Source organism: Bombus impatiens, unplaced genomic scaffold (assembly GCF_000188095.3).
Source record: "Bombus impatiens unplaced genomic scaffold, BIMP_2.2 scf_0360, whole genome shotgun sequence".
Taxonomy (NCBI): domain Eukaryota; kingdom Metazoa; phylum Arthropoda; class Insecta; order Hymenoptera; family Apidae; genus Bombus; species Bombus impatiens.
The window spans coordinates 84988-100719 of NT_176779.1; the positions used below are offsets into that span (position 1 = coordinate 84988).

A 15732-nucleotide genomic window follows, 5' to 3' on the forward strand; every position below is an offset into this window, starting at 1 on the left:
CGCCCCGTCGCGTCGTCAGGATGGCTCGTTTACTTCCGTTAACAAGTTCACGCCGCGTCCTCGCGTGATCTCGTTCACGGGAGTCTTGCGAAATAGAGGTGAGACTAGTTGAGAAACGCGATCTTTCGTTGGCGCGGCTTCGTCGACGCGAGATAAGCGGAAGAACGTAATTTTGAAAATTGAAGTAGATTCTTCCGCTTCGTCTTTCTCTTCTTTCCTTCTATTTTCTGTCTTGATCTCACGTGTTGAGAATTCATGTTAAGCTCCCTGAATATTTCTGATCATCTTTCGTTGATTTTATAAAAGAGACGACACTTCGCATTTTTGAGTCTTTATACGTTTTTCGAGTAAAGACCAAGGAATTACACGAAGTGAGAAAGAAAAGGGATCTAAGAACTTTTTTCATGTTTATAATAGTAGGTGCTTGCCAAAAGGAATGGAAAATACTTTATGACGAAATGTCGATGTTATACATGTGAGTTTGTTTTTAGATTTGAGAGATATGTTTGATGTCTCCTATTTCCATTTTGATACGAGTGGCAGCCGCGGGTCATAGATCGACGTACATGTTCAAATACATATTCCTTCGACGTCTCGTGTTGCATGGCGTTTTTAAGTAAACTAAGATATCAGAATAATGCTAGTAGTGAGTGAAGTAAACTAGTCCAAAATAAACTGGACTAACTATTCTGTTCTTATTTTATCAAGCAAGAAAAACCAAATTTATAAAATTATGGAGCATTAGAATGATTGTTAATACACGGTATATATTTCAATATTTTATAAGGGCGAGACATTAAAATCCATCGTTTTAATCACATGTGGAACCAAATGAATCACTTTCATTTGCTTATTTTTAAAACATGTAACGTTTACAAATAACTGATAACTGCGGATTTAACATACACACGCGGACGACAGAAATTAATTGATCGTAATATTTAAACTTTCAATTCGATTATTGAAATTCACGTACAAGGATATTAATCAGGTTATGAAGCACAATATTGCAAGAATGATGGAACGATATACTAAGTAACATAATAATTTTTATCCCTTTGAATATTTCTCGCAATTTTTAAAGATATGAGGAATCTTTATTCACGAAATTTGTATTAGGTTGTCCCAAAAGTTTCTTTCGTTTCATAAGTGAAATAATAGATGCACAACATTTTTTATTTTATATTATTTTACGGATTTATGTATGATTCATTTTATAGTAATAGAATAAAATTGATCAAACGTAATTCAATAAAATAATATAAAACAAAAAATGTTGTGCATCTATTACTTCCTTATAAAACGAAAGGAACTTTTAGGACAACCTGATATGTCATACAGAACTCTGTTATTATTATTTTTTTTTATTTGGAAGGGTACGATATTTTACCTTCATTTTTTCAAATAGTATGCTATATATTCTTTTGTAGGTACTGAAATTGTGAGTATTTGGATGACCGACGAATTTCAGTATAACTTTAAAAACATTCATTCTTTAAAAACCTGTAACAGCCACCAGAAGGAATTCGTTATCGGAAAGGACAGAAAATTAAAAAAGAAGTTCTGAAATTCATTGATAGCAAAAAGATATTAAGAGGAGTGGCGCATATGCTGTTCAATAAAATGCCAATTGTGTGACAATATATCGGCTTTAAATCTTTCTCAGTTATCGCTACGAATTTTCTGAATAAACTAATATATTTTTAAGAAACCATATTATAATACATAAGTGGGTTGCGGATATTTATGCATTTATGGGTTTAAAGATATGCACAAATATAATATGTAAAAATATATGTCAAGACATAGTCCTCCTTGTAACATTCAATAAGTGAAACAGATTTGTATTTAAGATTTGTATTTTCTCTAGTCGTCTATCCAAAAAATATCCCACGTCTATCCCACGAACACGACAATCTACTTATGAGATAATCTAATAGTAATATGTACTACACAATAACATAGAAATCGTGGCTCACTGAATTCCCAAATGGAACGCAACACCAACTCAGTTTTCCCACCCGAACCTCGGAAACTTTGCAAATACACGATCATCCCTTCAGCGGGACCCCGGAGCAATCGCGAAAAGAGTTTCGCGAGACACAATCTCCAAAAAACGATTCTCCACGGCGAATATTTCGCGGAGCTCTCTTCGCGCCGGTTCTTCTCGGTTTCTTCGCCTTTGCAACCAGTTGCTTCGCGTGACGTTTCGTTTTTTTCCCGAAGCCTCATGTCGCGCCTGTTTCCTCAGCAGCTCCGTAGAAGCGTCGCGTTCGCACTCTTTTCCTCGAGAGGAGCAAACCTCCATTCTTTCCATCGAACGCACACACGATAGTCGATAGTCGCCAGTCGATCGTAATTCTTTCTCTGGGAGACTTCTCAGACTTTTTACACCGGTGCCACGGAGATTTTCACGAGACGATCGCCCCGAGGCTCGATATCGGGCTTGATATCCGCTCGATATCGATCGTTGACTAGAAGCTAGTGTCGTGTTCGCCAGAAGCACGTGGAGTCGATGGATTGATTGGCAACGGTTCAGCCACGTCGTAAATAAAACGTACGTGACAATGAGCCTCTAGCAATGTCTGGATAAATAGCGACCTCTTGTTATCTTTCTAGACGTTTCCTATCTGATTTCTTTCTTCATTTGTTCTTCCTTTCTAGCTGGCTCTTTTCGTTTATAGGAAGGGAATGTTGGTTTGAGGATCTCTGGTTTCCGTGACCGAAAGACAGCTCGGGTTTGAAAGAATTTTAGGTGGAATGAAGAAACTTCATCTTGGAATAAAAGTAAAAGAATTATTTTTTAATATTACGAACATATATTCGATGAATATCATAAACAAATGTTAGAAGTCGACTTTCGGTAGAGAAATTAAAGAAATTAATGCGTGGAAACTTTATTCGTTTCATTTTTCGCAAGATATTGTATGTATGTTAATTTCTCATGAAAGTGTAAAAGTACAATCGTCTTCTAATTATAATCATCTTTGTAAACTTTCTTGCAATTAGATTCTTATAGTCATGTACATTAAATACTGCGTTACCATTTCATGACAAAGCAACGAGCAGTCGTTTGCGAATTCTCGTGTTCATGAATGGTGAATCTCGAATCACGAAGTTTAATATCAACAGATTCTTCCTGTTCCATCTGTTACTCGTGAAACCTGTTAATCGTGCAAGTGTTTGGCGAAAGAGCTGATATCTGCGAATAATTTCAGCTTCTGAGTATGTGCCCGACGTTGGAAATCGTATCTCTGATCTTTCAAACGACCGTGACCGATATCAAACGTTAATTGGAATTGAATTCGTGTTAAAGACTTTAATTAACGTGCGACTAGGATACCACAGTGATATTTTGCCAATGAGAACAGGTGCAGTGAAATTATAGTGCGGGGATTCGACCAGTCAAAGTGAAGGAATGTAATATATCGAGATGAATGGGAATGATATATATTTTTATTTCATTTTTCGTCGATTTCATTGGAAAAGTAAATGATAAGTGGGTGTTGCACGATGAACGTCGCAAAGTGATAATTAGAGATTCCAATGAGTATTTACGAGGATATTTGGAAAATAGTTTGAAACCCAAGTGCGAAATATTACGTGGAAATAAGGTAAAGTATTGGCAAAATTTGAAAACTTCTGAAATATATATATATATATATATATATATATATATACATACATATATAGTCCAAGATAAACTAATTTTAGTACCGTTGGCTATTAATTATAAATAAAATAATAACTTTTACTATTTTGTCATTTCCTTTCCTAAATTTTGCTCATTTTTGTATCAAATATTTTTAATTATATATATGCAGAGTATTTAAAAGACATTCGGATAATTCCATATTAATGCTAATTGATTCTTTGATTAATACTCGGTGCATCAGCCCTGTCTTCCCAACGTAAATTTCAGTTAATGCAAACATGCGAATTTCAATGTAAAAATTTTCCTGGCATATCTAAGTAATTCTCTACAAAATTTTTTTCGCATTTTGCAATTTTACAAAGGGAATAGCAATTTTCTATAGTTGGTTTTGCAAGCTCTACCATTTCTATTGCGAATTTAAATCGAAAATTTACATCCGAGCAATCCCTGAAAAAAATTGTAACAACGCAATAAAATAAAAAGCATATAAAAACTTTCTGCCAGGTACTTTCATGAATAACTGTATTTCAGCGAACTGCAACCGTAACGATTTTCACCAGAGAAGCTATCGAACCGTAGAAGTCTAAACCGGGAATATCGCGAGTTTCGATCATGTTAGACCGGCTCGGCAATCGAGCGCGACAAGACTGATATTCTAGGGTGATTAATTCGACGGATTCGAAAGCAAATAGCTGCGCTTCCTCCCGATACCACCTGGGGAACCCAGCTCGTTGATTTTTACGCAGCCCGCCGCAATTTCATTCTTTCTGCCTCAAACAAGATCGTTCCTGCTTTTTATAGATTCTCGATAATTAAATCGATCGCGAATCACTTCGAACCGAGTTTCGGATTTCAAGCTCGATGATTGCTTGCCGTCGAATTAATTAGAATATCAAAATGTGCTAGTTACCGAGCTATCATTGTTACATGATTATTTGTTCGATTATAACATAGATGTCGTAGCTATCGATTTAAATAATTAAACATGATAACAAAGTTTTGTCATCTTTCGTGATTCTATTTGACTTCGAAGTGCCCAAACTCGATTATTTTTATGTTAACCCGAAATTTTATTATCCCAACTTTATTCCGATACAATCTTTCGTAGTAAGATATTAACGAGTTCAAGACAAATAATGAGAACATCCACTACTTACATTATTAAGCGAATGCGCTGAAGTTTCATAGAATTTGGAACGAAATTTTAAGGAATGAAAGTTTTAACTTAGATTGTTAATATTCTATTACGCGAATAGTAAGTTCCTTAATTTCTTCGTGAGTTTGGAGTAAGTTTTGTGCCTCCGAGGCAATTTGTTTTCTCGAATATTTTCCCCCGTTGGAAAACAAGAAGAATGATTAAAATGACAATTCATTTATGGAAATCACGCAGTGATTTAAATAACAGACTTTTCGAAATTGTGACTTTTATTATGTATTTTGTAACACTTTTGGGAAATATAAAGTAAATTGGTAATGTCGTAGATTGATGCATACTAAATGTAATGTTGGAAGAACGTTAATAATTTCATAGAACTAAATTAAAGTACATAAAATATCTTGATATTTTAAAAATACAAAACGCCTGAAAAAGTATCTTGAAGTTTATTGTTAAATTTCGGTTAGATCGAATGTTAGGATCAGCTTTGTTTTGAGAACATGATTGTAATATGATATTAAATTAGACACACTCTAAACCTAACCGATATAGAAAGATGTTTTACATTAAAAGTACGTTAAAAGCACATTGAATGCAATATGTAATTCATTTTGTCACATTCGTTTATACAGCACATGTGCTTTAACATTTTTTCTTAAAACTACACTCGATACTTGGACGCCAAAGATACGGAATCCCGACTCCTTGTAGTGAAATGATTCATCCGACCTGCTCGTTGATCAACTCTATCAGAGTCGGGTACCTATGGCAGTCGTGATTAGAACGCATAATTACATTACAATGTAATTAACGATTACATTCTCATCGTGGCAGACAATAAACTGCTTTGCAGGTTACACGTTGCGATTCGAGAAACAACCCGTGTTTACGCGGAACTGATGTACTCCTTTTGTTTCGTGTCGGTGTCATTGGAATGTGCCTTAAACGCTTATGTCCGACCATTCACATCCCTATTCTACTTACTCGCATGCGTTCCTCATAGCGCATCATGATTTTGTACGTTACTCTCTTCTCATCTTCCTTTTCGTTTATTTATTACTTACTTATTATCGTTCATTATCTTCAGTTTTAATAACAGAATCGTAATCTAATCGATACTTTTTTTTAATTCGTAACATGTCATATACTGCACGTAGAAGATCTTCTAAGGAAAATATATCCCGATAAGTTTTCAAACATTCGCTCACTGCATAAAGATTTCAGATAAGCTCATGTAGTCCAAATATCTACGGATGTTTGAACTGCACGTTAAGCTCACTGTTCACGCGTCGTCGTAAGAACCGAGAGAGAAGCCGGAAATTTTGGTTCACGCGGTGTATGTCAACCTCGTAATAATAATCTGTTGCTGAAAGATATTTGTTCATGCACTTTGTGACTACGTTTACTAGAGAAAATCGAGCTAGTTATTATTAAACTAACAATGGGCTTACATACTCACTTTGTAGTAAAATTAAAATACATTTCCGTTTATAAGCATTAAGTTTATTTTCCAGAGTAGGGTCAAATAATATTTTGAAAGAATTCCTAACAATATGAAATGTTCACTTTAATAATTTTGAAATTATTTACTTGCTAGGTTACTTTAAACATAGAAGTTTTCGAAAAATCTTCAGCATAATTGGAATAAAACGTAAACTGGGGAAGTTAAGATGATTTAAGTCAATACTTAAGGCTGGATCAAGTCTGCTCAAAGTCTGAAAACGACGAAGTTGCTACGCCATGCTTTTAAAAGTTAAATTTCAAATTCGTCTTCTTCTAAATGTTTAACGTTCTCGTAGCAAAGAAGCTTTCAAAAATCCACTTTAACGTCACTAATATATTATAATGCAGTTTTTGTTATATTTTTTAAGCATCAAGTTTTAAACACTAATTTTTAGAAAATAAAATGGTAATAATATTACGCTGTTTTAGTTTTTAGTAATTGCGACTATCAATAACTAAAACTGTGTAACAGTTAAAAACTTATTTTTCCTACCAACTACACAAATAATCGTCATTTTCCTAATAAGTCCTGCAATCCAGTCGCAACCATGTTAATTGTAGAAGACATATGGGTATAATTAAGTCGAAATAAAAAAAATGTTACACTTTGTTTAGTTACAAAAGGAAATCCAGACAGGATCTAAACAAACTAATCTTAAAAAGATTTGAGCCTAATTAAGGATAATGAAAGAAGTATATACGTAATTAAGGTAATGATGCAAAATCTAAACGTAATCGATCTAATCGTAAAAAGCTGAACTTTCACTTTCGTAAGAAGGAACGGGCACTCCCGTCCATCAGATTTCTATCTCTGAAAGCTTTTCATCCGGATCGAGCCGAAGAGTTTCGCGACGTAGCAAGCGAATGAAAAACGCGGCGAGAAATTCATTCGAAAGGTCCTGGGAGATCCGTTCAACCGACTCGATCGTATTTTGTCGTCACTGGTATTCTTTTCTCTCGTCGTGCGAGTGCCGTGTGCGGTGAATTCCCCGTGAAAGTATCTCGAAATGATATTATCGTGAGGAAGCCGTCGAGATTTTATCGGTCCACTTACTTCCAACAAAGACACGCTGCTGCCTTTTTCTCTCTTTTTCTTTCGTGAATCCAAGCTTCGTATCGAACGAAGATGTTTTCGGTTGGGATTCGTTTCACACGAATCTCAGCATTCGTCTGAGAAAACGTCGTTGAATACGACACGTGAGTCGCGTGAAACTTGTCGCCAAAGCTTACGAAATTCTAACTAATATTGTCTCTTTACGTTTTTCTTCAATGGCATACATTGTTGGATTGGAATCTGTTCTTAAAATAACAATAAATAGTTTTTACGTCAGCAAGAAGAAGCAGAACATAATATACAATTTGGCGGTAAGCATCCATTGATGCTTTGTCCTCTGTACTTGATGTATTTACATAGCAAGTAAATTTAACACGTAGCTAAATTCGAAGATGTATTTCTTTTTATTAAGTTACGTCTAACGTAAATTTAAGTTTGTGGAGGTAAATTAAAAAATTCGATATTAAACGAAACAGTACGAGGTATGTATTCTTGACTTTTGTTGACAAACTATAGACGCATATTTCAGAAATGAAAATAAAGAGAGACACTATGTTATTTTCTTTTATTATAAAGTTGCTAGATTATAAAGTTATTTATAGATTATAAAGCTATTTATAAAGTTCATCTTTAAACAAATGTTTTAAAATTATGCATATTAGATTATAATTAAATTATATTAGATTATATTAAATTATATTAGATATTAGATTATAATTAAATTTTTTATGGATGTAGACTTTATCGTAATATGGAAATCTAGCGCAAAGTTAAATAGAGCTGAACCTTTTTACAGATGAATTTATTTACCTCAAAAGGATATAATTATTTCCTATTTCTTTAAAGAAAATATTGTATATTTTGTATTTAACTACTTTTGAAAGGAGTAACGCACATCGTCACTCTTTTAATTTAATGAGGACAACAAGAGAATTAATTTTTTAAGAGAATTAATTATCTTAAAAGATACGAATTAGCTTATTCCTTTAGGAAAATCATTTTATGGAGGAATCAGGAGTTAATCTTTGAGTAAGGGGCAATTCAGTAATCTACTCCCATCTATTATTCGTCATAATACGGCCTAACAGCTTTGATGAAACGTAAATACGGGAGGAGTGTTACGAATTTTGTATAGCGAACAGGAGAGTTAGCAGAGACTAGTGGAGTGAGTCATTTGTGGCCAGACAACCGCACACGACCTGTAAATTCGTGTTTCGATCAAGTTGCCCGCAGCAGTTTTTGTCGGCACCGATTACGCTAACGTAGAAGTTAAAAGATAGTTCGAACGAGTAAACTACGTAATTTCGAAAATAAAAAGTATACAAAATTGTAAACAGGGCGTTAAAGATTTTCATTAGATGAGAACGATCTGCTTGTAAGTGGATATACTGATTAAAAAACATTCGTTTCCCGAAATCTATAGTTTGTAATATCTCTTCGTACGATAAAAGCATATAATTTTTGTTATTTTCGTTTACACCGATTCGTTAAAAATTGGGTACACAATGTACACGTTGTAGAATAACGTACAAATTTTTAAACCGTGTCTCTATCTTCTAGTAAACCGAGGGACACGTATCTGCTGTAGTAGCTGCAACAAAATTATGCCAAATCGCTAAATCAGTCTCAAAAAGCATCCGCACTATACTCCAACAACATTGTTTAATGCAGCCTGGCTTCCGCGGTCTTGGCTGGTGTAAGCCGCATAAAAAATGGCCCCGCATAAAATAACAATCGATATCGATTTATGCAAATTCTGCCAGTGGGATGAGTATGATTTATGCGAAATTCCCGGTGAGACAGATTCGTTGTACGCTCAATTACAGACAGACCAAGCTAAATAATCGAAAGGAGGGGCTGAGATTGGGAAAGGATCGAAATGGATAGAGACAGGAAGTGAGCACGATTGCTTCCTCAAACTAACAAGAGATTAAAACGATTGCTAGACGACGAATGCGGTCAGATTGCATTTGTGTTTGTGTAACATTAGCATATTTATGAAGAGGGAATATTCAGCGATGCGAGGAGGTGCGGGGCAGAGGTGGGTGGATTTAATCGATCTTTGACGAGAAATACGTTCATCCAGCGATTCCCTGTCCGTTCGAATAATTAATTTGACCGGTAATTCGGAATTGAATTTCAGCGAAAGTTTCATGGCGGGTGGGGTGAGGAATCTTCACTTTATCTACGCTGCTTTGATAAGGCTTGATAAGAGTACTTGGCGATGGGGCAACGTTTTTATTTGCATAGCGCGCAAATTATCTTGTCGAGTGACAGGAAAGTTAGATTAAAAATTATGTAAATAATGTTTGACTGCTTCAGAGCGATATGTTGAACGAGGAAGTTTTTTTTAGTGAAGGTAGATATCCTTAGTGTATTCTCAACCAGTCGCGAGGAGACGCGATCACTAGGAAACGCATCAACGAGAGTCGTAAATCCTCGTTACGATTGTAATAATCGACGCCGCGAACAGATCTATCCCCTGATTTCCGTTGAGATAACAGGGGTGGTTGAGGTGGTATAACGCTGCGATTAACAGGGCTATAAAATATGTATTTCCAACAACTTTATACAAGATAGTAACGCCGATGCGTAAGAGGTAAGTGAAGAATAGATGGATTGCTCTTAGATGAGAGAATCAGTGTAGGGATGATGACTGATCTGAAGACAGAGCTCGAGACCTGGTAGATATGTTGTCGTCGAAGAAGTCTTGAGGTGTTGAGTATGTTAGAATTGAGAGTTAACTGAACTTCATGTAATTACGGAGGAAAGCTCGGTGTGTAGGTATTTTTTGAACGAATGAAGCGGATTCGTTGTTCACATTTTTCGTTATGAAACGTGAGGGTAACGATCGGCGATACCCATTGGTTAAGGCCAGCGTTAATGAACGAAGATAGGAGGAGGAAACCTCCTACCAACGTGGCTCATGGGTGACCTTGTTCATGGGAAAACCCGGTTTTTCCCGTTATATAACTATCAGCTTTTTCCGTAATTTCTAAGAGCGCACAATAAACCTAAGGACTTTTCTAAGGACCATACCGAAAACATTTATGGAATTAAGGATTTGCACGGTAAAGATGAATAGGAAAAACTACTTAAGTTAAAAAGTCTAAGTTTATAGTTGGTCCTTAGGTTTATTGAGAGTCTGATTTACGGTCAGCGGACACTTATTAGCGGCAAAATAACGAGGGACGTTTATATCACTCGACGTAACACTTAGTATTGAAGATTATTGAAAGAAGGAAAGGGAAACATAACTATTTATGGTGATTTTCAAGAAGATAGGGTGAAAAGTTTAAAGAAGAAAATTCTACGAGACATTAAGCAAATTGTTTAAGTTTTGAATTATATTATCATTGCTTTCTTTACCACAGTTTTATTTCCTAGATATATAAACACTGTTTAAATAACATACATGTATATAAATTCTAAGGGACACGCCAGTAGAGTATTGATTAAAAAAATGATTTTTTATATTTTCAATTGTAGCGAAAATTTTTATATTATAAAATTCATTTTGGCTAAACGTTACGTTTCAATTAAACATCTACAAATTACTAGAATCCATAAATTTGTTTTCACTGCGAAAGAAAATAGCGTTCGAGTAGAACCAAATTGAAACAGAATGTCCGCAAGAGCAGGAAAAATAAATGGTAAAATAAATAAAGCTTTGATAAAAATACAAAATACGATTCGTTCGTCCAAACAATTGGAAAAGTTCTTATAACGGATATAAAAATAATTCTTTTTGATTTGTTCCTGAGTAAACGTACCATCTGTCTCTTATCGTTTCTTTCAATAGACACTTGGGCACGTTTTCTCATAGAAGTTCACACATGTCCTAAGATCCTGAGATTTTCTTCTATTTGTCGATCAGAGTTCTCACTTTCCTCTTTTCAGTTCGATATAACGATTCATAACACAAGTATATACTCGAAACATAAAAATATATAACATAGGATAAATCATAAATACACTTTGAATATTGATGTACATATAAATTATTTTAATCCGATTTATTGAAACAGAAGAAAGTATAGACCAGACAAATACGCTTTGGAGCACTATAGCTAACTATAGCACCGCTGATACTTTTAACATTTTCGAACTTTAAGAAAATAATTTGAAGAAGTCACTTGCATAATGTGGAAGAGCGTTGCTGATGCTAACAGATTTCAAGCTAAAATCATCCAAGTTGTCTATGAATATGTCAAGATATAATCAGAAACTGTTTTACCATCGGAGCAAGACAATAGCGCCAGCTTCACTTTTAACTTCTTTCAACTGTCTCTTTTATAAAGTGTTTAGAGAACACAAAGTTTTTCGATTAATTCAGACAATGCTACGCGATAGTTATCTCATCGAAGAAGAACAAGGTGCGATTTTAGCATACAAAGAACAAAAATTGAGAATTGTTGAAATCGCGTCGTAAACTCGGGCGATTTCATAAAGTTGTACTAAATTTTTACGTGGTCCTACTACGCGTGAAGAAAACAAGAATGGTACACCTAAAAAGAAGTTATCTTGCCGTACTGAAAGACAAATTGTTAAAGTTGCGCGCAATACACTAAAAAGTTACATTAAAAAGAAACCGTGAAGGAATGTAATCTCAACCTTTCTGGTTGGACCGTTCAACGTATTTTTAAACGTAATCCGTACATTACAAAACAAAAAATGATGTCTGCATCTACGTTCTTAAAACGCCACAACGTAGTCAGACTTCAATTCATTAATTTACAACATTAATAAATCGAGAGCTAAGTTTATGTTTAATATGCCTTACTTAATTCACTATTTAGCTTCGTAAGGAAGAAAAGTACTTCTCTAAGCATAATTCCAGTGGAGGAAAACTTATCATGTGGTGTGCATTCTGCTGGAGGAGTAAGCTTCAATTTTCTTTCCCTATTTCAAAAATGAATAGTACAGAGATTGATATTGATATTTTGAAAAATAATTTAGTACTTAGTAATTTAATACTTATCAGCAAGATAGTGCTCATATACATAAAAGCTGAGAACTCATAGCATGGCTTGAAAGATTTAACATGAATTAATTCACACAATCTGCATGCTTCCCAATCGAAAATCTGTGAGGCATTATGGTACGGCAAACATTCAACTTTTAAAAATTTTGTAGTTAAAAACAGTTATTACTGAAGTATAAAATCAAATTTTGTAGTTAAAAACAGTTGTTACTGAAGTGTAAAATCAAATCAGGAATTCCGAAAAATTTAATTAAAAGTATGCCAAATCGCATCTTAGAATTAATTGATAAAGGCGGAAGTCATACTTGTTATTAAAATTACTTTTTTTAACCACCTACATTATAATTTTATCATTTCGTTGTAATTTAATAAATTGTCATACGTTGTAAATACATTGGTACATATAAATGCTCACCAGAGAAATATTTTGTTTATTATTATTTTCAAATAAATTCAATTTGCAATTCAATTGAATTGCAAATTCAAATATTCTTTGGAATTTTCTTCATTACATATAACGTTGCCCAATCCCTTTTATATGATATTGTTAATACTTAAAAACCACTCCATAGAACTCCAGAACGTTCGAAAATTGATGCTGTGGTGTTATTGTTACGCTCAGAAATGTATATGAACTGCATAAAACTCCGTATAATTATGACTCCATAAACTGCATATATATTACTATAATAGCTGCGCTACCAAAAACTCCCATCTAAAATTATTACAAATTCCAAATTACGCGAACACCACAAGACGCGTATCTTTTACAATCAAAACCAACATCAAATCACAATTGCAATAGGAAAAATTCCCAGCTGCAATTAATACAAACTGCATCCTCCGTGCTACCGAGACTCGATACGAGCCGCCATCTGGCCAACCCCCAACACCTGTCGATTCGCATCTCCCCCTTCGCAATACGATCTCCCCCTATCAGGCTTGCCGCCTAATTGCACCAAACAATCTAGCAGCCACACCTCGATGACCAACGAAACAACCACCACAGTCATAAAACGTTGTAAACGAACTCGGCTAGAGGTTTGCAGAGTGCAGTTAGCATCATATCGTTTGCGAGGCATCGTCAAAGTATTTGCCGACCGAAGAGTTTTGGTCGATCAATCAAAGGGAGGAGAATGATAATTCCTTTGACGCAATGTTCATCATCATGTTGAATCGAGACCAAAGCCAAGAGAGAGAGAGAGAGAGAGAGAAAGAGAAGAAAGGTAGATATGGAGATATGGAGATATGGTATGAGAGACCCTCTTCTGAACCCGTGAGATCAAGATCGATTTGCCTGGACACCAAGGAAGAAGGCCAACGGCACGTTTGCGGCTGGTCGGCTCTCTAACCAGCCAGAGTGGGCCTTAAGTGATTGTCGACCAGCGATATGTCCTTTGACCACGACCGAACCAATCTCGTGAGAAGGATATAATCCGTGCAGGCTGGCATGATTCGATTAGAATCGATTCCCACCCTCTCCCAACCTTCGATACTCCTCCAGCCACCTGCATCTTCGATTACAGTGCCCTTTGAATCGATGCCAGACGCTAATAGAATGCGAGGCAACCTCGCGACTTCGTAAAAGGGGGAAAAAGAACCCTCCAGTGCTACGGAACGGCAGACAGAGAACTGGGGACTCGGTGGTAGACAGCGTGTAAGTCGTTGTATGGGTGAATATCGATGTTTTTCTAAGTCTGGTAGAAATAGAAGAGATGTTGGATATAAAGGATGATTCGCGCCGCTTGTCTAGGGGTGTGGGAGGGGTTGAATCGCTGGGAGATGGAAGGATGGTTAATTGTGATGTGTTGACGCTGTTTTCCTGTGGTGGGTGGTATTGGAGGAGGAAATGGTGGAGGAGAGTAGAAATTGGAAACTCGGTGGGGGTTAGGTGAATCGAAAGAGCGCATGCAATGGGAGGGTATTTAAGGAAATAAAATAACACACAGGTCCTACTTTTGCAAGAAAAGAAGATGTTACATTGATCCTGTACGAAAAAGAATGTAAAGAGATGGGTCGATCTAAAGAAAATGTTATCGCGTTTGAGAAAAATTGCAAACAGAAGAGCAGAAGTTGCAGGGAACATCTTTTTTGCATACTTTACAACAAAGACTACATGATGTTTCGATGTATAAAGAAAAGTTTTACAAAATCTCTTCAATTCAGTCTGACAAAAATTTAATTCAAACTTTCATTCGCATACAAACTGCAGGAAACAATTTGATAAATATGAGGAAAGTCAAACTCAAAGGAGTTTGTACAGTATACCGAAAGAAAACTACAAACAGACTAAAAAAGATACATTTATAAGAGGTGGAACTTTAAGATAAAGAAGTCATTCCCCTGACAATGCTTGAAAACCAAAATTAGAAAAGTTTTGATACATTTTCTTGCCACGTGTTAAAAACAACTTCGGTATAACGCAGCGGACTTTTTAATTTAATAAGATGCAATAAAAAATAACGATGGAAAATTATTTATTTAAATATTTATTTAAATAAAAGAATGGAAAATTTGTTCTACAAAAAAATTCTCAAGATTAGTAATATCATATATGTTTAATGACAAAGTACTAGCCGTTTTAGAAATGTTCGAGTATATTATAATATACTGCAATGAATATATTCCACCATACTGTCACCAAGCTAAAAGAAACAACATTAAATGATTATTTTACGAATACTTATAAATTCATCTAAACAAAATACGAATAGATCGTAGGTTAATTTAACCTAGTTTTAAAATGGTAAATTAATTGTGCAGATAGATTTAGCATATTTAAACTATGACCGTGAGCGAAATAGACGCTTATTATAGGAGCTATTAGCTATGTGAGCATGAGATTATCGGTTATTATGTGCAAAGGGAGTTCGTCTCTGCCGAAGTTAGGTTAAGTTACACAAGTTTGCGAACTACAGGCTTTGAAGTTGTCCAAACCTATTAAAATATAACCACACGTTCTCCAGAGATAGAAATTTTTCCCTTATTTTCTACAACAAATAAATTTAACTGTTTCATTGAATTATTGTAATTCGTTCCCGGTGGCACGAAGCAAGAATCATTTCTTTCTCGCTGATGATTGCTATTGAAAAGTTAGGTACACATATATTACGCAAATATTACTTGTAACTAATGATATCATGTTGACTAGATGTTAAAACTAGTAATTTTTTAGATTTTAAACTAGTAAGTAGTAACTAATAAGTTTTCTAAATTTTAAATGCTACGTTATATGGAAAAGTTCATCTAACCTATTCTCCTGTTACGGCTCAGCAAGAAAAATTTATTTTCTGTTTTGCAGTATTCTCAGTCTTTAGAAAAGCATCAATTTTTGTACAAACGCACGATTTTAGATGAAAGTAAGGTGTTACGTAAAAATT

The 15732-nt window shown here is 35.0% G+C and overlaps 1 protein-coding gene and 1 long non-coding RNA gene across 5 annotated transcripts in view; one reads left to right on the forward strand and one right to left on the reverse strand.

The window, feature by feature from the left end:
• LOC117151677 overlaps positions 1-15154 on the reverse strand; it is a 17597-nt gene extending 2443 nt beyond the window's left edge. The window contains exons 1-2 of the long non-coding RNA XR_004461771.1: positions 15143-15154; positions 4800-4804 (exon numbers count right to left, since the gene is read on the reverse strand). This is a non-coding gene — a long non-coding RNA (uncharacterized LOC117151677). The remainder of the gene's footprint in view (positions 1-4799; positions 4805-15142) is intronic.
• LOC100741104 (dipeptidase 1-like) overlaps positions 1-15732 on the forward strand; it is a 151843-nt gene that overhangs the window by 2790 nt on the left and 133321 nt on the right. Inside the window, exon 2 of one of the 4 annotated variants that reach the window (XM_033320803.1) lies at positions 3372-3387. The exons of the other annotated variants lie outside the window; for them this stretch is intronic. The gene's annotated coding sequence lies outside the window, so the exon portion shown is untranslated. The remainder of the gene's footprint in view (positions 1-3371; positions 3388-15732) is intronic. 4 annotated transcript variants of the gene reach the window in all.